We start from the raw sequence: 23,959 nt of genomic DNA, 5'->3' as shown, positions 1-23,959 counted from the left end.
CTCCATACTTAAGTTTCCTTATTAGTGAAACAGAGTGTTAATAGTACTTACCACACCGAACTGTTTCAAGAGGATTGGGCTTATTGATACATCCCTCAAGCTCTTGAAATAGTCCCTGGCACTAGATAACTGCTTGCTCTTGCTGAAGATTTCAAAGTTTGCCAAATAATAAGAAATGTGTGAAAAAAGATTGACATGCTAAATTCTGGCCAACACAAAGTTAGAGAAACACCATACAGGAAACATTCAATATTGTACCATTGGGCAAGTCCAGGTTGTGTCAAAGGATGTAATTGGTTCAGTTTTTTTAAAAGTTAATTTACTTTAAAAATTTTCTTGGCCATGCCATACAGCATGTGGGGTCTTAGTTCCCCAACCAGGGATCAAACCCACTGCCCCTACGTTGGGAGTGCAGAGTCTTAACTACTGGACCACAAGGGAAGTCCTGCAATTTGTCCAGGTTTTGATGCCCATCTTTCATTTTCTTGCCTTTTCTGTTTGGTTAATGGAGAAGGCAATGGCAACCCACTCCAGTACTCTTGCCTGGAAAATCCCATGGACGGAGGAGCCTGGTAGGCTGCAGTCAGTGGGATCACCAAGAGTCAGACACGACTGAGCGACTTCACTTTCACTTTTCACTTTCATGCATTGGAGAAGGAAATGGCAACCCACTCCAGTGTTCTTGCCTGGAGAATCCCAGGAATGGGGGAGCCTGGTGGGCTGCCGTCTTTGGGGTTGCACAGAGTCGGACAAGACTGAAGTGACTTAGCAGCAGTAGCAGCAACAGGATGATATTGTTCCTTCAGATATCTCTGCATCCTGGCACCCTTACTCCAAGGATCTTGGGAATTATCCTTTCCAGCTATGAGAAAGGACAAATGTTACCTCCACTTTTTTAAATGTGAAAACTAAGACACTGAAAGATAAAATAGGAACTGATGGATATACTTTGGCCTATGCTTATTTAAACCCTTTTAGGTGCAAGGCTTCCTGTTACAGCTTCACAAAGAGGGTAGTCCACATTAATTTCTCCTTTTTCTAAAGCCTATAAAATGCGTCTTGCTCAACTAGTTACTATTTCGTTGTGCTCTGTTTCATGCATATTAGTTATGCTTCATCAAGGATACAGGAAACTTCCTAAGGATGGGGACTAGATTCTGGACCCCTCTCATCCTGCCCTAATCATCCCAGGGCCAGATATCAGATGACTAGGAACAGTCCTTATGTCCCAGAGTGCACTGACATTATTCAATCTAGCCAACCCTAAGTCTGCTTTGCCTGCTACCATGCCAGGCCCATTATTTCCCTCAAAAACCACAATAAAGTAACTATTCATGGTTCCCTTCTCTGTTTCTCTCTGCTCACTCATCTTGCAAAAAGGGTAGACTGTGGTAGACAGCACTGTTCTCGTTGATCCCGATATCTCTTTTCTACCAAATTCTCCAAGTGTCTGTCTCTTCCAATCTAATCCCGCAAATTCTGGGGCAAGGGAAATGTTTGCCAACTAGGTCCTGCATGAGAGTATCTGTGATCTAGCCTCTGTTTAAGAGGCTGAAAATATTTGATAATCCAAATTAGAACCAGGGTTGTTCAGAGGGTTCCAGTTACTCCAGGCTTATCCCAAAGGAAGGCCAATATTAGCTATGATGTGGGTGTACATGAAATCTACCAAACTTCTTTCAGCCGTCTCGAAAGCAGACTGGTACTTCACGATGCCAAATGTGTATTATCATAGCATCCTGTGAGAGGCAGAAACACTGTGCTAAAAGGTAAGGCCAGGAGCCAGATCGATGGAGCTTTTTTTTAAAGATTTCTTACTTTTTTTTTTTTTAATGTGGACCTTTTTTTTTTTTTAAGTTTTTATTGAATTTGTTACAATATTGCTTCTGTTTTATTTTTTGGCATTTTGGGCCATGAGGCGTGTGGAATCCTAGCTCCCTGTCTGGGGATCTATGACCACCAGGGAAATCCTCTGATATTGCGGAATCACTTTGAGCAACATCCACGCCTTCCCTCACATCCGTTTTTTTCTTCTGTTGGTTGTTGATAATAATAGGATCACGGTAAAGGGCAAACATTTATAAAATCCTTGCCTATTATAATGCCTGCTATGGAATATGTATTTGATCAATGGAAGATATTAGTGCTATCACGGAAGTGTATACAACTTAAGCCACCACTTCCTGGTCTTCATTAATTGAGCAAATAAGTTTTCCTTATTTTTCACTCCCCTAGAGTGAATGAATCTGCCCAGAAGACAGAATTACCTAGAATGCCTCCGTCAATACATTCCCGTTTGGAGATTAAGATCTGGATTTATCATTTTGTTTTGTTTTACTTGTGAACATAAAAAATTCCTAGGCATTTAAACGAAAACATTGGCATCTATATATAAAAATCTATATCATGGGTTAAAGTATTAAAAGTGACAGCGAGGGTCAGAATGATGTTTCAGTGATATCTTACTGGTGCACTAAAAAACTCCAAAGTGTTTGCTTTATCCTCATCCTCAAGTCATCAGAGTGGGCACTGGAAGGATTTTTATTAATAATACATGGGGCACCATGTTAGACTGACAGCGGTGACTAGCTGTCTAAAATTCTTTCTGGGACAGGGCAGATATAAACAAAGCAACCAGTAAAAACTGTAACCAGGGAGACTTTCTCCCTGGGAATATGGTTTCAGGTGGAAAATTCCTATGCACCAGTTCAATAAACTATTTTAAGTTTGTTCCTATGGCATAAAGGCCATTTTTGTGTGTTAGTCAACATCCAAATGGCCCGTGCTAAACATGGACTTCCTAAACAGAGAGGATATTGGCATCACTCCATAGAACATCCAGACAAGGCACTAATAGGTGTCCTAATAATGGGAACCTGGATAATTTTAGTTTCTCTTGATTTGTTTTCCATTTAAATATGATAGGATCACAGTATGAGAGGGCAAGCCTCTGAGAGATTATGGCTGCACAAATATTGTATGAACTGAAACCTCAAAAATATCCCACCACTCAAAGATAAATGACCAGATGACAGTTTACTTCAGATGCAGAGGAAATAGGGCTGCAGACCAGGTGCCTGGAATGCTTTGTTCTCCTTCTAAAGCTGCTTGACACTTGTAAAACATCATCACAATTTCAATACAGTATTTAAATACTCTTATCCTTACAGCAAATATAAGTGTGGTAAAGTGGTATATCTGTTAGAATCTTCTGAAATTGTTGCAAATCAATGGTGACATGAATGGTTCAGAAGTGAATGTGAAATGAAAGGATTCAGGTATGAGAAAATAATGGTATCTATGGAGTCTTATGCGAATACACTTTAAAACCTGTGTTTTGTGTTATGTTTTTTTTCTCAAAGAAAAGTGCTTCAAGGTCCATCTTTAATGGCTGTTTAAACATCTTGTATCTGAATTAGCAGCTTCCTGGTACTGAAACGTGACCACAATACGTTCTCTGTTGTTGGAAGACGTCTCCGTGGCCTATTAATTTCTTTCAGGAACTGATATTTACTTTGAGGGGGATTGTGAAAGAGTCGTGATGATAATTCAGAAGACAAATAAGCCAAGGAACAAAATAGCTTGAGATAGTAGTCACTCGGGTTAGGCTGAGGCCAGGTGTCTACATGTGGAATAAAGAGAGGAAATGATTTTGGACCAGCTTTAGGTCCAAAGGGGAACCTTTGGACTTGGAGCTAAATCGATTCTGCAACTTCAATTTAATCCTCTGCACAAGACAAATAAGAAGAGCCTGTATTCTCCCCTACCTACGGTTACCCAAACACAGTGACATCATACAGGTGACCACTGGCAACTTCTTTAAAATCCACAGGATAAGGAACACGCTTGAGCCTAGCCTAAGCCCTCTGCAACTTTTTCTTTACAGCATGCAGTACTGGCACTGTTCTCACATAATTTTCTCATCTGCTAGGTGAAGAGGGCAGAGAAGGCAATGGCACCCCACTCCAGTACTCTTGCCTGGAAAATCCCACGGATGGAGGAGCCTGGTAGGCTGCAGTCCATGGGATCACGAAGAGTCAGACATGACTGAGCGACTTCACTTTCACTTTTCACTTTCATGCATTGGAGAAGGAAATGGCAACCCACTCCAGTGTTCTTGCCTGGAGAATCCCAGGAACGGGGGAGCCTGGTGGGCTGCCGTCTATGGGGTCGCACAGAGTTGGACACGACTGAAGCGACTTAGCAGCCCAGCAGCAGGTGAAGAGGGAGCGGGGTGAATAGTGGGAAGTAGACGGGGCTTAGACTTTCAAAGCCCAGTTCAGAGCCTCAAGTGCCATTTAATAGCTGTTTGCTTCAGCTGAGCTCAGTTGTCTCTGAGCTTCAGTTAAGGTTTCCTCAGGTGTAAAACAGTAGTAGAGACACTAACCTTCTAGGGCTGTCGGGGGTGATTAAGTGGGATCATTTATGGAAAGCTTTCTGTACGCAGTAAACAGCTGTGGATGTTATTATGGTAACCCAATGGCATTGACATCATGTATTGTGTTACCTAAATCATTCCTCCCAAGGTGTTTGCCAGCAGTTTCTGGGAGTTGGTGCAGGTCTGTTGGATCCGTTCCCCAGAATCCTTGTCTTGTTGTTTCCTGCTGCTCATCCTTCTGGGCTTAGCTCTCCATTGCTACTGTTGATGCTGTCCAGCCATTTTGGCGGCAAAAGAAAAAGCATTGCTTTTTATGGTTTATCCTGTCACCCACCTGGGACAGGTCCTTTCTCTTAATCTCTGTCACTGGAAGGCATCAGCTTGCATCTCAATGAGAGTTTACTGGAAATTCAGAAACAGTGGGTAGGAAGCATAATTCAGAGAGAAATTTACCGACATAGCACACAGTCTGAGCCATCCTCCAGGTGCCTTGCTGGGTCTCCACGAGAAGAGCTCCAAACCGCTCTGTAGCTCAGAGGTGAGGCCAAAACTACCCCAGGCCTCAGAGAGAAGAGGACAGTTTTGCTCCCTCCAATATAAGGCTTGCTTCTGTGTTCTCTATTCCTTCCTAAAGTGATTCTTGTGGGAGAGAACCCAGCTCCCCTGGAGGAATGAGCTTTGGCCATGGTGAAATTATGGCGCTGGCAGTAACTGAGGAGGGGAGGGAGCCCCAGAACTTGGGACCCCCACCCTCCCCCAAGCTTCCAGGTTTCCTCGGGAGTCACAGAGACTCACTGCAAACGAGGCTGTGGAGCAGATGAGGCTGGGCAACTGGAAGCCGTGTCTGGGTTCTGAGACGCAATTCTAAGATCCTTCAGCGACGATCAGTGGGATGGTGGCTGTCCAGTCTTCCTTTTCACAACTGGCTCAGGAACTGGGCCACAGGAGGCAGCAGGTCCTCAGGGAAGAGCAGCCCGAGGAGCTAGAGAGGGAGAAACAGAGAGAACAAGGGAGGCCAGAAGAGTAGGCAACCCTCCGTGGACTTCCCTATCTATCTAGGAATGTGTATCTGTTATAAATGTGTAATACGTATGAATATACATGTTGTTGTTCATTGTTGTTTAGTTGCTAAGTTGTGCCCAACCCTTTGTAACCCCATGGACCCATGGGCTTCTCTGTCCATGGATTCTCCAGGCAAGAATACTGGAATGGTTGCCATTGCCTTCTCCAGGGGATCTTCCCATCCCAGGGACTGAACCTTTTTTAAAAAAATTTATTTATTATTATTTTAAATAATTTTTTTTTTTGAAGGATAATTGCTTTACAGAATTTCATTGTTTTCTGTCAAATCTCAACATGAACCAGCCATAGGTATACATATATCCCTTCCCTTTTGAACCTCCCTCCCGTCTCCCACCCCATCCCACCCCTCTAGGTTGATACACAGCCCATGTTTGAGTTTCCTGAGCCATACAACAAATTCCCATTGGCTATCTATTTTACATATGGTAATGTAAAGACTCTGATGCTGGGAGGGATTGGGGGCAGGAGGAAAAGGGGACAACAGAGGATGAGATGGCTGGATGGCATCACCAACTCAATGAACGTGAGTTTGAGTGAACTCCGGGAGTTGGTGATGGACGGGGAGGCCTGGCGTGCTGCAACTCATGGGGTCGCAAAGAGTCAGACATGACCGAGCGACTGAACTGAACTGAATGTAAGCTTCCATGTTACTCTTTCCATACATCTCACCCTCCCCATGTCCATAAATCTATTCCCTATGTCTGTTTCTCCATGGCTGCCCTGTAAATAAATTCTTCAGAACCATTTTTCTAGATTCTGTATATGTGCATTAGAATATGTCTCCTGCATTAGTGAGTGGATTCTTTGCTCACTGAGCCACCTATTTTTAAAAAAATTTTGGCTGCACTGCAAGGCATGTGGGATCTTAGTTCCCCAACCAGGGATTGAACCCTTGCCCCTTGCAGTGGAAGCACGCAGCCCTAACCACTGGATCACCAGGGAATTCCCCTGAAATTCTTTAAGCAGTATAGTTTGTGGTGATCTGTTACACACCACAGAAAACAACACAGTTGATATTTGTACAGGTTACCTTTTTCTATCCTTTAATTTCAACCTTTTTAGACCCTAATATTTTGATTGTTTTTCTTACAAGCAGCACATAAATAGAAAAAAATCAACTATCACAGTATTAAATATATATGTATATGCATATGTATGGGTGTATGAATAAAACCTATATATGTGTATGCATGTATGTATATTCAATTGCTGTCTTTAAATCTTGGGTCTTAACTCCATCCATCATCATTTATTTTTTTTTAACTTGCAATGTTATTTTCTCTCCTCCTTCCATTTGTCTCCCAATCTCTCCTTTTAAAAGAGCCAAGAAATGAAACAATAATATTTATTATTATTATTTTTCTTTTTTTTTAATATATAGTGAAAACTTTTATATTTGAAATTAGCCAGCTGGACTCAGTTTAGATGATCCCAATTTTGTTGGCAACATCCAAAGCATCATAGTCAGGAGCCAGTCGAACATATGCCTTCTTCTCTCCATCAGGCCTGATCAGAGTATTGACCTTGGCCACGTCAATGTCATAGAGCTTCTTCACAGCCTGTTTGATTTGGTGTTTGTTGGCCTTGACATCCACAATGAACACCAGTGTGTTGTTGTCTTCTATTTTCTTCATGGCTGACTTGGTGGTGAGGGGGAATTTGATGATAGCATAGTGGTCAAGTTTGTTTCTCCTAGGGGCACTCTTCCGAGGATATTTGGGCTGCCTCCTGAGCCGCAGCGTTTTGGGCCGCCGGAAGGTGGGTGACGTCCGGATCTTCTTTTTCTTGTGGCTGTGGACACCTTTCAACACTGCTTTCTTGGCCTTCAAAGCTTTTGCTTTGGCTTCAGCTTTAGGAGGGGCAGGGGCTTCCTTCTTTGCCTTCGGCGCCATCTTCATGAAAAGTATTATTATTTTCTTATAATTTGTTTTCTTGTTGACAATTTTAAATACACAAAGTGGCTGTGCCTTATATTTGATATTTGCCTGCTTTTTGCTTATGTATCCTCTGAAAAACTATCTATCACAGTCAGTGACCTTGTACAGGAAAAAGGTCCCCACCATCATTCTATAAACACTGGAACATAATACCCAAAAATGCAGCCTGACTGTGGAATGTGGGTAGCAACTTTGCAGCCTGGCTAGCCTGGCAGAGAAAAGCATTCAAGAGGGTTCTTTGTGTCGGAGCAAAGCAGCAGGAGAAGACTAAGGGCAAAAGAGGTAACACAGGCCAAAGCTGCTGGCATTTGTGGAGCTGATTCCAACAGGTTTAATATAGCTCGAGTCAATAGAGCACATGTAGTTGTGAAGTCAAGCATCATTAGGACCGACTATTAAGACTGGCACTGGGGACCTGCTGGCAAAATGCTTGGAATGAATGTATGGTTTTTCTTCAAGACAGGCCGGGAGAACATACCCCATCAAGATGCTACAGTTCTGATGGGTGCCTTAAACGATGTGAAACCAAGCAGACCAGAATGCAGAGGATTTTGTCATCAGAATCAGAAAGATTCAGAGACCAGCTGTGTGTTTGCTACCTGAGCTATCCTTGGCAAGTTCCTGGGGGGCGATGTCAAACCTTGGCTCGGACTGGTGAGAGAGATTTAATGGGGCAGACAAAATGTTCAGCACTTCATATAGACATAATTGATCCCAACTTCCAACTGTATAAAAATAAGACCAGGCCTATCAGGAGGAACGAGACAATACATTGCACACGTGAAGACTCTACATTGCTCCAGGTTTCCAAAGACATTAATTTTCAAGGGGTTTCTGGCTCCAAAGCTCAAAAATCACAGCACATCTTTATAGAGTCTTGCTGGCTACCATGTGCCCGTGTGGGGATGTTAGCTCATGATAGCCCCTGGTGAACACGGCTGCTTCAGCTCCATCATTCCTCTTACCATCAAGCATTGTATTCAAATTCTTAGAAATCTGAAGCTAAAGATGGAGGAGGGACTCTGAATTTTGTTATTTACATTATGTGTGTGCATGTGTGTTAAGTCACCTCAGTTGCATCCAACTCTTTGCCACCCTATGAACTGTAGCCCGCCAGGCTCCTCTGTCCATGGGATTCTCCAGGCAAGAATACTGGAGTGAGTTGCCATGCCCTCCTCTGGGGAATCTTCCCCACCCAGGGATTGAACCCACATCTTTTAGGTCTCCTGCATTGGCAGGCAGGTTCTTTACCACTGAGCCACCAGGAAAGCCATGTTTACATTATGGCTAACATTAATTGAGTTCTTACATATGTAAGGTAAGGTGTTAAGCACTTTATGTGATCTCATTTATCCTCGCAAGTCCTATAACTGAAGATAACTTTTTTGAAAGAGCAATGTTTTGAAACAATATATGCAAAAACCACACTGTACACATGAGAACATCAACCTAAAATGACCAAGGCTTTTGGCAATAAAATAACTGGGAAAAAATCTATTGGACATCTAGCTAAAAAGAACTTGCAATTTATACAGGGAAAAATTGGATTATCATCAGACTGTTGAATAATAAGAGTAAATAGATAACATATATGTATGTGTATGTACATATAGGGCTTCCCAGGTAGCGCTAGAGGTAAAGCACCCACCTGTGAATTCAGGAGACATGAGAGCTGGGAAACCCCTGAGTAGGAAAGATCCCCTGGAGGAGGGCATGAAACCCACTCCAGTATTCTTACCCAGAGAATCCCATGGACAGAGTAGCCTGGCAGACTATAGTCCATAGGCTTGCGAAGAGTCAGATATGACTGAAATGACTTAGTACTCAGACATGCATGTGTATATAATATATTAAAGAAAGAAAAATGTGAGCTAAGGATTTTATTTCCAGCAAAACTGAGTTTCAAATGTAACTAAGACAAACTAGTAAACATGTATGAATGCAGGGAATATTATTTGTATGAACTCCTCCTGAAGATCTACTAAAGAATGATCTTTTGACAACCAAAATAACTAGAGAGACTGCAGAAGAACAATTGGCGAACATAAAGCATATTGTTACTTTTAGAACTAAGACCAAAAGAGACTCAAAGGAAGAGAATATAGTATGTAATGGATATATGCTCTGACAATAGAGACATTGGATGATTGTGAAAAATGGAGAGAATGTGTGAAAACTTTGTAAAATGTTTTCTGTAATTACATGGGTGATGGTGGAATTAGCTTGCTTTTCTGAGACTGTTGTGTATGCTTTGTAGTTTAAACAAATAATTATGCTATATTCTAAGTCTGTTGTTCCCAGTATCCTTTGGAATCAGGATTCTTACTATGAGAGAAAGGAGATATGAATGTAACATAGAAAAGTTCAAGGAAAAAAAACTCTGTAATCTTGGATTTAAATAGAAAATATCAGTGTGAACTCACTGGGCATTTTATCTCATATATATTTTTTTCTGGCTCTATACACTAAAAATGCCTTAAAACAATGACCAACAGAGTTGGTGTATTGCCTGGGGGAGTATTTAATAGTGTGAGAGTGTGTATGTGTGTGTAAAGCGGCATTTGTCAAGGCTCTCCCCCTCCCCACCCTTGCTCACTTTCTGGATCCTGCTCTATTTTTACAAGGATACTGATCTTTTATGGATCATGGCTCACCTTTCTTGAGTAGCCATTAAATCTGCTATTATTTCTAAAGAGTTCAACTTGAATTTTTTTCCTGAGTCGTCATGGTTTATGAAGTTACACCCATGGGTCTTAAGCACACCTGTGGAGATGCTGGTTAGATGAGGTCTTTCCTTGAGTGCCCAGAGACAAGGTCAGAGAGGAACAGAGGGCCTTTGGAAGGCACGGAGAGAATAAATGCTTGATATACAGTGAAACAGAAGCAGAAAGTCCCCAGAAACCATCTCATCCAGATACGCAGCTACTCTATCCGCACCTCTTTCTCATCACACCTTTGTTTGCTGTTCTCTAATATACACACAGCTAATGTTCTTTCATTCATTAACATCACGTAGTTAGCAAGTTCCTCCTAAGTACCATTCTAGATTCTGGGGACAGAATGGTGAAAAAGATGGGAGGCTCCATGCCTTCCCTGCGGTGAGGATGATGATAAACAAATACACCCAGATAAGATAACGTCGGAGGATGAGTTGTGTCCCATAACCCTAAAGGCTTCATTGACATTTATTGTCTTCATCAGACACTGATTCACATCCCCTCCATGTGTTAATTCACTTAATCCCGCCCACACTGGTATGCTGCCACTGACATTATTATCATCCACATTTTATAGAGGAGGAAATGGAGGTACAGAAAGCAAGATTAAGTCACTTTCCAAGGTCACCCTACCACTAAGTGGTACAAGTAACATTTAAATTCAGGCCACCTAATTCTTGAGCCCTCAGTTTCCACCATTATGTCATGTGACTCCTGCACTGCTAGGAGAACCCTGGGTCAGTGAAACATATAAAGTTCCCAGGAGAACTTGGGGCTGTGGCTGGGATGAGGAGCTTGGATTAAACAGGGTAGTCAGGGAAGACTTCTCTGAGGAGGAGGTATTTGAGTTGAAACCTAAGTAAAGAGAAGTGGTCAGATATGTAAAATACTGAGAGTTTTCCAGGCAGAGAAATCAGCTAGTATAAGGATCCAAAGGCAGAAATAAGCTTGAATTGTTTGAAGTACAAAGAGAGGGCAATGGAGTGGTTATAATCTTCATGAAAAAGGAATCCAAATTTAAGGCAGAAAAATCTGACTTATATCTGAGTCTCCGTTTTATTTACAAAAAGGAAATGATATGTCGACCTTACTTGTTACACAATTAAAGGAGATTGTGGTAGCCAGAATGATAATCACTGTTAATACTTCCCTGGCAGTCCAGTGGTTAAGACTTCACCTGTTGCTGCTGCTAAGTTGCTTCAGTCGTGTCCAACTCTGTGCGACCCCATAGACAGCAGCCCACTAGGCTCCTCTGTCCCTGGGATTCTCCAGACAAGAATACTGGAGTGGGTTACCATTTTCTTCTCCAATACATGAAAAGTTAAACGTGAAAGGGAAGTCACTCAGTCGTATCCGACTCTTAGCGACCCCATGGACTGCAGCCTACCAGGTTCCTCTGTCCATGGGATTTTCCAGGCAAGAGTACTGGAGTGGGATGCCATTGCCTTCTACCAATGGAGTAAGTGTGGGTTCAACGCTGGTGGGGATCTAAAATCCCACATGCTTCATGGCTAAAAAAATCAAAACATAAAACAGAAGCAATATTATAACAAATTCAATAAAGACTTAAAGTTTTTTTTTTTTTAATTAAGTTGTCCACGGTAAATATAGCCTGGCTAGCTTGCCTTTTTCCATAAAACCACATCTGTGCTACTAGTTAAAGTCTAATTGAGCAGTTACTGTGTACCTAGCACAACACACATGTATTTTAAAGTCATCACATTTATCTTGGAAAGCATCTGTTATCCTCATCTTGTAGACCACTAAACAGAAGATCTCAGAGGTTAAATAATATTTTCAAAGACAAAGATTTAATGTATGTTACAAGACAGCAGTCCTAACCCAGTTTTGTCTTACTTTAAGGCACAAGTGCATTGTTGTACAGCAGAAACTAACACAACATTGTAAAGCAATTATATCCCAATTAAGAAACTTTAAAAAAGCCTAAGTGTTTCTTCTATACCATACTTCTTTATGAATCACAGACTCATCCGCAGCATGCAGGGAACAATGTCTCATCCATATTAATAGCATCACTTCCGATGAAGACACTGTGTAATAAATCTTTTCTATCTGGAGGTTAAGATGGTGATGGTGATAATATTGGAGTGAGGAGAAGAAAGTTAAGCAAAGTGAATTGGAGACATGGATTGCTTTGGCTATGTTTCTGTCCTCAGATGTCCAAACGCTTCTGACAAAACACGCTCTTCCCCTGCTCTGAAGCTGTGCGGTCTTGGCCTCAGAGAATCAAGAATCAAGCTGATTGCAAACTTGGTGCATAACAGAGAAAATAAAGACATCATTTACTGACTGATTTGGACTAAGAAAAGATGTATTTACTTGCAGTTTATTATGTTGAATGTGACAGGCATACATTTGGGCTTTTTATTGAATGATGACTTACTACATACAGGAATTGGTGCAATTTGTAATGCAGATTATGTTTTTAAACAAAAAAGGGTGCAAATACACTGATGACTGTCACATGACTTGCTCTGCACTTCTCAAAAAGTGGCTTGAGTGTGGGCGGAACGACAAATATACCCTAGATGCACAAATGTAATTTCCAAAGAAGATGATTCTGGGCAGCTTCCAATTCAGTCGGGCAGATTTAGACAGAAGAAATCCACGGCTAAGAAAAGCTAAGGATCTTAAAATAGCCAGAATTGGAGTAGCATCTTTTGAATCATTCCCATTAACTGCTGAGATGCCTCCAGACAGAGCAAGAAGAGCCACAACTAACATTCGAGTGTGGGATGAGCGAGTACATGCCTCATCTTTGTAAGATTACATAAGTGAAACACCTGGCAATCCCATTTTTACTTCTAATAACAGGCGGTTGGGGGGCAGGAGAAAAGAGGAAGAGATCCTCTTTCTATGGTGGAAAGCAATAGAATGCGTCTGGTCCACGGCTTATTTTCTGAGTACCGAGTTTTGTGACCTCATCGGCTCCTAGGCATTGAGCCAAATCTTGTCTTGTGATACATTTATGCAATTCCTCGAGGTCGCAGACTTGGGTTTTTCACTTGGAGCGCATTTGCGACTTGACCTGTGGGCAGGATTTGTTCTATCCTCCCCCTTCCCCCACAACCAACCATCATATTCATTTCCCTCAGCACATGACTGCACAAACACTCCAAGCTTCTTTTAGAGGAAGGCAAATTCTATTAATTGCTTTTCTCTGTCTGACTGTTTGGGCTTCACAACGGATTTCATCCAGCCATTAAGAAAAGAGTGTTCATTCATGCTAATAACTTCCATTTAAGCTGCCGGTGAGTAATATCAAAGAGAATGTGTGACGAAAGGAGCAACCCATGCAAAGATCTGAAAATCCGTGGAAACGTTTTTATTTCAAGACTTTTATTTGCCTTAAGGGAAGGCAAAGCACGGCCGGATATTTTCAAATTGTGTGTCACGGCTTTTCTCGTGATTCAAAATTAAAGCTTTCTTTGCTTAAGAGAGCCTGCAGCATGCACGACACGACACGACACGTCAAAACGGTTTCTTCTCGCAAAATCTTGGAACTTCACAATAAATTCTGCTATAGAGATTCTGACTCCTATTTCCCCCTCACTTGGTAATTTACCAGGGCAATTTCCCCTCCTGCTGACTGTGGGCAAGCCCTGTGGCTCACACAGGCTGCAGAGCCCTGCCTCTCATGTGAGAGCAAGTGCTACGCCCCCGGCTACATGTCAAAGAAAAGCTCAGCTTGCCAGCTTTTGTCAAAAGTTCCCACAGACAGTGATTTCCACTTAAGGCCTGGGTACAACGTTGGAAGCTGGAACAATTCAGATCTACACTGCACATCCCGCTCCCAACATGTGTGTGTGGATCCAGGCTCACAGAGGGGACCAGTGCCTTGCTTTCCTAGGTGGTGATGGGGGGGCAGTCTAATTTGGGGGCAGCCCAGCATGGATTGCCTTGGCTCGCCTTCCACAGACCTGCTTTTTCCTTCTCTCATTACTCAAAGAGGGTCTGCTTTTGTAGGAAAACAGGTGAAGGAGTGAGAAGGTACTACCCAAGGTCTCTTTGCTCTTCTGAGACGTCAAGCCATATTAGCCCTGATGGTCTGCCTTAGTCTTAGAACTAGCTGGTCTTTTGACGCAGAGCTAAGTTTGATCAGTGGCCTTTTGTCTTATTTTGTTCTGTTTGAACTGCTGGTGGGAGATGAAGTAGGAAAAAGGAACTTGCAATAACCTCCCTCCCCTACACCCCAACTTACCTACCTTGACCATCCTACGAGCTCACTCCATCCCCCAAATGCCTCCAGGATAGGGGCTGATGGGTAGGGGGCAGTAGTGAGGAGGAGGAGGAGAAACAGGAGGTATGCTCTAGACCTCATGCAGAAGGAAAGAAGTGGTATTAGAAAAAGTTCCATTCTCCTCCAGCACAAATGCCAACTTGGGTGAGATCTTGGAGAACGTGTCTTAGTTTGCTTGGGCTGTGTAGCAAAGTACCATAAACTGGGTGCCTTCCACAGCAGAATTGTATTGTCTCAGTTCTGGAGACTGGAAGTTCATGAACAGGTGCCAGTAGGCACCTCACTTTGTGCATCTTTAAATCTGGAATCATATTACCACCTAATAAACAAGGCTGTTACAGAGATAGATGACAGAGCAATCTGGTAGCAATTATTATTTTGCAATTTTGTTTGCAGCTAAGTTTGTTAACTGTTTGAGTGCAGAGTTCTTAAACCTGCTTCCTTGTGAGGGCTTCGGGGAGGCAGTTCCATGCCTCTGTCTCAGCTTTTGGTGTTTTGCTGGCTATCTTTGGCATTCTTTGGCTTATGGAAAATGAAATTTGCTCAGTCGTGTCCGACTCTTTGCAACCCCATGGACTATACAGTCCATGGAATTCTTCAGGCCAGAACTCTGGAGTGAGTAGCCTTTCCCTTCTCCAGGGGATCTTCCCAACCCAGAGATGGAAACCAGGTCTCTCACGTTGTAGGTGGATTCTTTACCAGCTGAACCACAGGGGAAGCCCTTGGCTTATGGAAGCATCAACCCAATCTACCTTCATCTTCACATGGTGTTCTCTCTATTTTATCTATTTTCATGAGTGCTCTTTACTACCCACTAAACCAACTTCAAGACCATGAATGGGTCACGACTCACAGCTTGAAAAACCCTGGCCCAGCCTATACAACATCAGCTGCAGGCTGAGCTCTAGGAAGCCAGCAGAAACTCTGCGGCTCAGATGAGTCAGTCAAAGTCAAGGCACACTTCTGCTCAGCTGCCTTTCACCCGGCGTCCTATTCTAGCAATCAGACTCTTGCTTTGTTTCTTGTACTAAACTCCAATCCTGGACCACTGTTTGGGGCTCCAGCACGAGACTCTCTTTTGTGTTTTATCTTCCTAAACTGAAGGCTTGCTTGTGTGGTTGTGTTTCCACTGCGTGCTCTCAGATTTCCCAAACTCTGACTTCAGTTGTCTGGTAGCTACCATAGCACCCTGTGAAGCGTGGCCTTCATTGGTCATTGAATGAATACAGGTGTGGTCATGGTTTGCTGCTTATTACTGAATCAGTGGGTTGCTAACCTTCTGCCCCTTTGAACTTCCTGCTAAGCCCATGGGAGACCTCTCAGGCGTGTCCCTATGCCCACTGCAACCCTCCTTGAGTTAAATGAACCCCAGCTCTGCTGCCAAGGGAAAAAATAGGATAGGAGTGTTTAGTCAATCAAAATGGGGGCTCTAGTGTGAGAGGGCTTGGGTCACAGGGTGACGGGAGAGCACAGAGTGTCTGGGATGGAAAGTCAGGGGGCAGCACAGGAAGAGGCTGGTACCAAAGAGAAGCTTCACGAGCGGAATGGAGGCAGCATCATGAGCCCTACAGACTTGGCACTTAAACTTAGTCCTGACTTGTTCACTTCAAGTGACTTCTATACCTCACTTTGTGCATCTTTAAATTTGGAATCATATCACCACCTAATAAACAAGGCTGTTGCAGGGATAGATGACAGAGCAATCTGGTAGCAATTGTTATTTTGCAATTTTGTTTGCAGCAAAGTTTGGTAACTGAGTGCAGAGTTCTGAAACTTGGCTATGGCCAGCCTTAGGCAGATTCTGGTGTCCTCTTTTCCTCCTTTTTAGTATTCCCCACCTTTCCCACCTCCTACTCCCCTAGAAAGGAATCTACATGAATTATTCCTGCTAAGGTAGCTGGTGATAATGACCTGGAGAGATTCCCTATCCATATGGATGTTGGCATTTTAGGAGAAAACTAAGGTGAAAAATCTTAGTTACCTAATTGAACAAATTGCTGCTAACTGAATTTCAGGCATTACAATGAAAGTGGAGAGTATATTTTGACTATGAGGGTCTCATTGGTATCTCTCAAAACATTGTAACTGGGGTAGATTTCAGACTTAGAAGTTGGCAGCACAACTCATGGCTTCTATTTATACATTTAAACTTGACCCTAGGACTATATAAAGCAAACAGAATTTTTTTAGCTTTGCTCAAAGCTTTTCAGTCTTTGGAAAAACCCAATGAAATCAATCACTGGTCCATCATGAAACACAGGCACATCATTATTTAATCTAATTTAACTAATTCTAATTGTTCATTCATTTACTTCCCAAGAACTCTATTTCCCACTTCTCAAACTAACTTTTACAACATTATTTTTTCAAGTACAGTACTATATGTGGAAAGTCTGGGTAAGGCATGTGTAATTAAAAATGGATTAGGTACTCTTATATCACACTCTTTTGTTTACACCTCTCCCAAGATAGTATATATGTGTGTATTTGGGTGTGATGTATATGCATATATATATATAATCTGGATATGTTTATAATATTCAGACATATGCTCATAAATATTCATGAGGCAATTTATACATAACTGAATACTTTAAATTCCTTAGCATCACCTGATCTGTTTATAGAATTCCTGTTCTGTCCCAGTTGAGCATCACCTCATTAAGCTCTTCTCAAGCCCTCTCAGCCAGCATTCTGAATATGCCTAATGCAACTGGTAAAGTTTATAGACCTGTATTAGTTTTCTGTTGTTAGATAATAATTGACCCAAAACTTAGTAGCTTAAAATTATGCAAATTTATTATCTTCTAATTCTGGAGGTCAGAAGTCTTAAAAATCAAAGAGTCAGCAGGACTGTGCTCCTTCTGAGAGCTTTAGGAGAGAATCTGTTTGACTTTTTTCCAGCTTCTAGCAGCTGCCTACCTTCCTTGGTCCATGGCTTCTTCTTCCACCTTCAAAACCAGAAATAGAGTGACGTCAAATCTCCCTCTTTGTTTCCATCGTCACATCTCCTCTGGCTTTGACCTTCTTGCCTGTCTTAAGGGATCCCTTGTGATTATATTGGGCCCTCTTGGAGAATCCAGGGTAATCTCTTCATTTCAAAATCCTGAAATCAATCACATTTGCAAAATCCCTTTTGCTATATATGGTAAGAGGTTCCGAGAATTAAAACATGAACATTTCTGGAGGACCCTTATTCTCTCTACCACAAGTACAAAAGAAAAAGTTTAATAACTTTATGTTTGTTAAGCTATTTCCTGCAAATAGAAGAAATGGAGTTTTCTCACGATGGCACGTACGCTTGCTCTAACTCTCTGGGTGTCGTGCTTTCAATGACTTTGCCATTTGAAACAGTGAATACATACAAGACTCCAAAGAATGAATATGAGAGACTGTAAACAGACTTCCAAGGTTAGGAAGTCTTAACAACAAAACAGGAAAGTCTAAAAACATAATTGTTAATAGTCTAGTTTCCTAATTTTTTAAAGTTTTAGACCTTACATGTTTAGGATAAAAAGCATTATCATCTTGATATTCTCTGTAAAGAACCCACTAAAGTCAGTGTGTTTAGAAATCACTCATTCTTCACTGAATCATTAATTTAACTCAATAGTGCTAACTGAGCACCCACAACATACCAGGCACTGCACTGGGCATTGGGGTCTGATATTGACCAAGAGTGACAAGATCTTTGCCCTCCTAAACATACAATCTAGTGGAAGATAGGAAAAGGGCAGGAATTATTACAATACTATATAGTAAGTGTGTGACGTAAATGGTTTCACTATTGTTCCCCCTACACTCAAGCCTTAATACAGGAACTGTCTACCATTTCATTTCTGGGTTTCAGGGCACAAACACCCCAAAGAAGAATCGGGAGAAGAACTTATGGGGATCCTAAGCTCTTAATAAATGGAGGGGAGCAGTGACTACCTATACATTTCAGATGGAAAGCAACAAACAATTGAACTATTAAAATGGAAGCTGCCAAGGACAAGATGAATAGCTAACACTTCCCCAGCTGGGTAGATTGCAGGATGCCCCAGAAAGGCAACAAATAGTCTACAGGCACTGGTTCAGCTTCACCAGGAATCCCAAGTGCTGTTCACTATGGTTAGCAATGCTTATGATGCTGACCCTGCTTATCTATATCTTCCTTCCCAGTCACACCTCTCATTCCCAGTCCCCACCTCTTCTAAGGTCATGTCCATCCTTTACCCCACACACTCCTGCTCCTCAACCCAAATGACCCTCTATTTATATCTATTGGTGGGGAAGCAATGCTCCATTTTTCTTTCATCCTCTTTCTACTTCTATTTTTGTGGTCCAAATTCTGTTCTCTGATTCCCTCAGGACTTCTTTTCAGATATTCAAAAGCCTGTTTAGAGATTAAAAAGAAATACTGTACATTGACTGTTTCCTGCCTTTTAAATTCCTACTTTAACTATCCTACTTTTCCTCCAGGCAAAGCAAATGCCTCTGACAAACAGAAAAGTCACGCAAGCACGAGGATGTTGGGGAAAGGAAAACACAAAGACAGACATTTCGAGATATTATCGTGCAATTAGTTATGGCAGGGAGACCTCAGGATGCTGATGGGCCAATCACCGATCAGGTTACACAGGACCCACAAGGATAGTTTCAGAACAGTTGAACAAATGCATGGGAAAATCAACTTTGAACCTGAACTTATACCTCATAAAACTTAATTCAGGATGTATCACAGACCTATAATTAAAAGCTAAAACTATGACGATCCTAGAAGAAAGCATAGAAGAGTATCTTTGTAACTTGGGGTAGGTAAATATTTCTTAGAAAGGACATAAAACCACTAAAACTAACAGGAAAGAAATCCAACAAATTGTATTTCATGAAGAAATTTAAAAACCATGTATATGTATGTATATGTGTCACTGAATCACTTTGCTGTACACCTAAAACCAACACAACCGTATTAATCAACTGTACTCCAACATAAAATAAAAAGTTAAAGAAAGATTACCTATAAAAAGTTATTGTTATGAAAATATTCCCTGTAACTATATGTGACAACTAGAACTCTCCAGAATATACAAATCAAGAACAAGGTGGAACTATCAGACCCACAGTTTCTGTGAGAGCCTACTACATTTATTTTTGTTAATAATTTATTTATTTTAGTTATGAGGATAATTACTTCATAACATTGTGATGGCCTCTGCCATACATTAACAGGAACCGGCCACAGGCACACACATGTCCCCTCCCTCCTGAATGCCCCCTGCCACCTCCCTTCCCAACTCATCCCTTCAGGTTGCCACAGAGCACCAGCTTCGGGTTCCCTGCATCACACATCAAACTCCTACTGGCTATCTATTTTACATATGGCAATGTATATATTTCAATGCTCTTCTCTCAAATCATCCCACCTTCTCCTTGTCCCACTATGTCCAAAAGTCTGTTCTTTATGTCTGTCTCCTTTGCTTCCCTGCACATAGGATCATTGCACTGTCTTTCTAGATTTCATATATATTCATGAATATACAATATTTGTCTTTCTCTTTCTGACTTACCTCGTTCTGTATAATAGAGTCTACTACATTTAAACAGATGTAGGTACTGCTGACAGTCTGATGGTTCCCTGGACCCACCCCTAAAGTCCTAAGGGGAGAGGTTTCTAATCAAAAATAGGTTTTCCCAGACAAAGGCATCTCAGGACATGATTCACTCTCCTCGCTCCATTTATTCACCAAAACATGGTTACTAAAATCTTACCAAAAAACTTTTGCAAGTCAACTGGTAACATGATATTTTCATGCAATACCCCATTTAGCTAAACCCTCTGAAGTCTGCAACTGCAGAAAAACCCTGGAGGATTGGGCAGCTGCTCCAAAGGATTTCTGAAAATTCTGCATGTGGTTTGGTAATCGGGGCTGTGGTAATTTTAATCCAATAAAGGATAAACATAGAAAGTTGTCAGAGAGTCTAAGAACCTCAGAAAGAAACATTTATACAGTTTCTTTTTTCATGGAGTGATGCATGAGAGAGTTGGTTGGTGTGTCCAGTCAGAAGGTTTATACAAGTGCTCACATTTCTGCCTTTGAGTTCAGTTTTCTGAGGATGATTGTTGAAGAAATACTGGCATGTTATAAGAGATTTTGTAAGACCTCAAAAAATCAAAAGGAAAAAATTACTTATAAGTCCACATTCAGTTTTTCTTACTCCTATCATCATAGCTTAGATCATATCTTTTCTCCTAGCATCTTTTTTAATAACATTTCTCTATATTTAAAGCTACCTGCAAACCAGTTTTCCTTAACTATGTCCCTAATGGTAGATATTCAGATTGTTTCCAATTTTTCTTTCTTTAACCAAGATGAATAATGCTGTAATGAACATCTCTGTGCATTGATTTTTAAATCTATTTCAGAATATATGCTTAGAATTCTATCCCAAATTCTATATTACTGTGTCCAGGGACATGAAAAGGAAAGATAAGGGTCTTGATGCTTCATCAGACTGGTTTCCAAAACCTTCATACCCTTTTATGACAAGCCTAAAAGTCCCTTTTCCACTGTATCTTTAATAGCACTAGGTAGTCTCAGTTTAGAATCTATGCCAATTTACTATGTGAAAAACACTGTCTTAGAATCTACTTTAGAAATGAGTACCTTTAGTTAATTTTCATTTATTGTCACCCGTTTCTCAAGTTGGAATAGATCTATTCCAAGGTTTTTAAAAGTGCTTTGCTCCTTTGTTTTTGTCCTCTCTGATGATCTTTCCTATTCTTTCTTACTAATGCTCCACTTTCCTCCTCCCAATCAGGAAGGCTGTTTAACACTCCACTCAGAATGTCCACCCGATGTCAATGTGGCCACTGATGTGGGGGAGGGATGGAAACAAGAAATTGCTTTTAGTTCTTTTCATCAGAAACTTGTGGAACGCTACTGTTAGACATGCCTATAGTAAAGGTTGAATACAATCAATTTTCTAAAATCATCAGAAAAGTCTTAATCTGAATCCTGACGGCATCATGTGACTTTGGCTTAAGCTCCATAGCACTCCTTGAGAGTTATCAAATTCCTGATTATTGCTTGGGCATGGTTAGAATAAGGGCACTCTGTATTCCCAGAGGTATTCCTCTTCTCTATATATCATTTGGCAGACTGTTAGACCATTCTTTTTTGGGGGCGGGGCACAGGGCCTGGCTTGTGGGAATCTTATTTCCTTGACCAGGGATTGAACCCTTGCCCTTGGCAGTGAAAGATCAGAGTCCTAACTACTGGACCACCAGGGAATTCCCATGCTAGACCATTTTTAAGCATCCAAATCTTGATACAAAAACATCCATTCCTTCTTCCCTGGAAAACCCTTATCCATTCAGGTCTCTGTAGTTCAAGAAGCATAACTTATGAATGGGGTAGGTCACACTGGCTCATGTGACCAATTAGTGACAGCCATTTGACAATAGAATTTCTTTATTTTATTTAAAGGGATACATTGGGGAAAGCAACATGGGAGTAGTAGATAAAGATAGACACAGAGAGACAGTGTCACAGAGATTGAAATAGAAAGTGAAAAAGATAGAGAAAGAGACAATCAGATATAATGAGAAATGAAAGACTGTATCTATTTTGTCTCAGGATGTGTGTGTGTGTGTGTGTGTGAGAGAGAGAGAGAGAGAGAGTGAGCAAGAGTGAGAGAGAGAGCTAGCAAGAGCAAGCAAGAGAGAGATACTCATGTGAAACAGGGGATTTAACTTTTAATATACAGTGCCTCCCAAAATATACCTTTGCCTGCAAGGCTCCTGCAGGTTCATTTCAGCACTTGGAAAGGCTGGTCTGATTCGCATGGTCTCTCAGAGGCTTCCTGTGGTCCTTATCCACGAGTCCCCTAGTAGATGACTGCCTCCAGGCAGAGAGCTGCTTCTGGGCAGCAGGAGGGGACAGGAGGCACCCAACTACTGAGCTGATGATTCCATTAGATGATTCCAGAATAAATCAGCAAACAGTAAAACAGAATTCAAAGTGAAGGAGCAAAAGTCACAGATAAAACATAGAAGAAAGTATTTACATTTTAGGGGTAACTAGATTGGAGAAGGAAATGGCAACCCACTCCAGTGTTCTTGCCTGGAGAATCCCAGGGATGGGGGAGCCTGGTGGGCTGCCGTCTCTGGGGTTGCACAGAGTCAGACATGACTGAAGCAACTTAGCAGCAGCAGAAAGCCTTTGGGATACTAGAAAACAATGACTAATTGCTAATGAGGAATTAGAATCTTTTGGACAACAAGAGAGACCAAAAAGCTTGAGAGTTGTTCTTTGGCAGAATGTCTTCCTAAGGTCCTTCATGGAAGAAGTCTTAACTGCCAGCCTCTTCAGATTTCAAGACACATGCTAGTAAAAAGCACCCCAAAGAAGAAAATGACTTCAGATGCTGCCTCTGAGCTCCTGGGTTGCTGCTTCCAGAAGAGGAGGTGGGCATCAGACATCGGAAAGTGCTGATGGTCCATCCTCTCAGGAAAAGCTTGACAAGTGTGGCAGTGGTTTTGAAGCAGAGAGAGAAAGCAAGCTTCTGTAATGCTGTTATCAATTATTCACAGCTGGATATATTCATCTTGGTTCTGTATAGGGTTAGGAGCTAAGGTCCCCACATAGAAGGAAGACAGGTGAGCTTGGAAATTGCCCTATATTATTCGTCCAACTTCCTGACTATTCTCACAGGGATAGACGATGCCAAGTAAATAATACAACTTTTGCTTATTGCTGTTTAATGAAGTTAACTGAATTTGGCTGAAATGTGGTAGGCTCAGGGCTTCTAAAAATGAGGTCTCGCAAGACTATGTGATGGTTTTCTTGTCATCACAGGTTTGATCCCAACTTTTTATCACCTTTGAGATTTCCTGGCTTTAGGGTGTGCTTTCTGTTCCTTGTTCAGCAGGTGGAGCTCTATAACTATTCAGGGAATGACATGTCTAAGCCTGGAGAGTTTTCTTCCTTGATTCAATACAGATCAGACTTTTTGGAGAGGGTAGAACCCCATGGACTATGGTGACTGATTTGTTCTGTGGGGTTTCCTTAAAAAAAAGTATGTCTTGACATGTTGCTTCTGAAAGTGTGCAACACAGAGAGAGTCCATGATAAGCATTTTCCCTTTTACTATGACTGGTATTCTTTGCAATTATTCCAGGTCAATTAAGTTTGGTTTGGGGGATTGGATTTATTAGCGTTATTAGCTACTTGGCACTGGTAATGATTACAATTTGCCAAGCGAGCATTGGGAGGTTTACTGTCTAACTTCGAACCATATGATCATCTCTCTCCATTTGCTCATTAGGCCTTGAAGTCCTAGCTCTACTAAATTCTCAAGACTTTTACCTATTTATTAAGGTTTGCTTTCCCAAAGCAATGTAAAAAAATTATTTTTCTTTCTTCAAAAAAAACTTATCCCCAAATATGGCATGTTCAGTCCTCAGTCGTGTCTGACTCCTTGTGGCCCCATGAACTGCACCTCATCAGGCTCCACTGTCCTCCGCTGCTTCCTGGAGTTTGCTCAGACTCATGTGCATTGAGCTGGTGATGCTCATAAACACTGATAAAGGTGCTTA

At 41.6% G+C, this 23,959-nt stretch overlaps 1 pseudogene across 1 annotated transcript; it reads right to left on the bottom strand.

The window, feature by feature from the left end:
* Positions 6,838-7,359, bottom strand: LOC102173056 (annotated as a pseudogene). The gene has a single exon (XR_001297201.2). The product of XR_001297201.2 is annotated as a 60S ribosomal protein L23a pseudogene (transcript).

The sequence above is a fragment of the Capra hircus genome, chromosome 23, assembly GCF_001704415.2.
Source record: "Capra hircus breed San Clemente chromosome 23, ASM170441v1, whole genome shotgun sequence".
NCBI classification, from domain to species: Eukaryota; Metazoa; Chordata; class Mammalia; order Artiodactyla; family Bovidae; genus Capra; species Capra hircus.
Note: the sequence above shows the minus strand (reverse complement) of the source record. Positions and strands in the feature narration are given on the sequence as shown.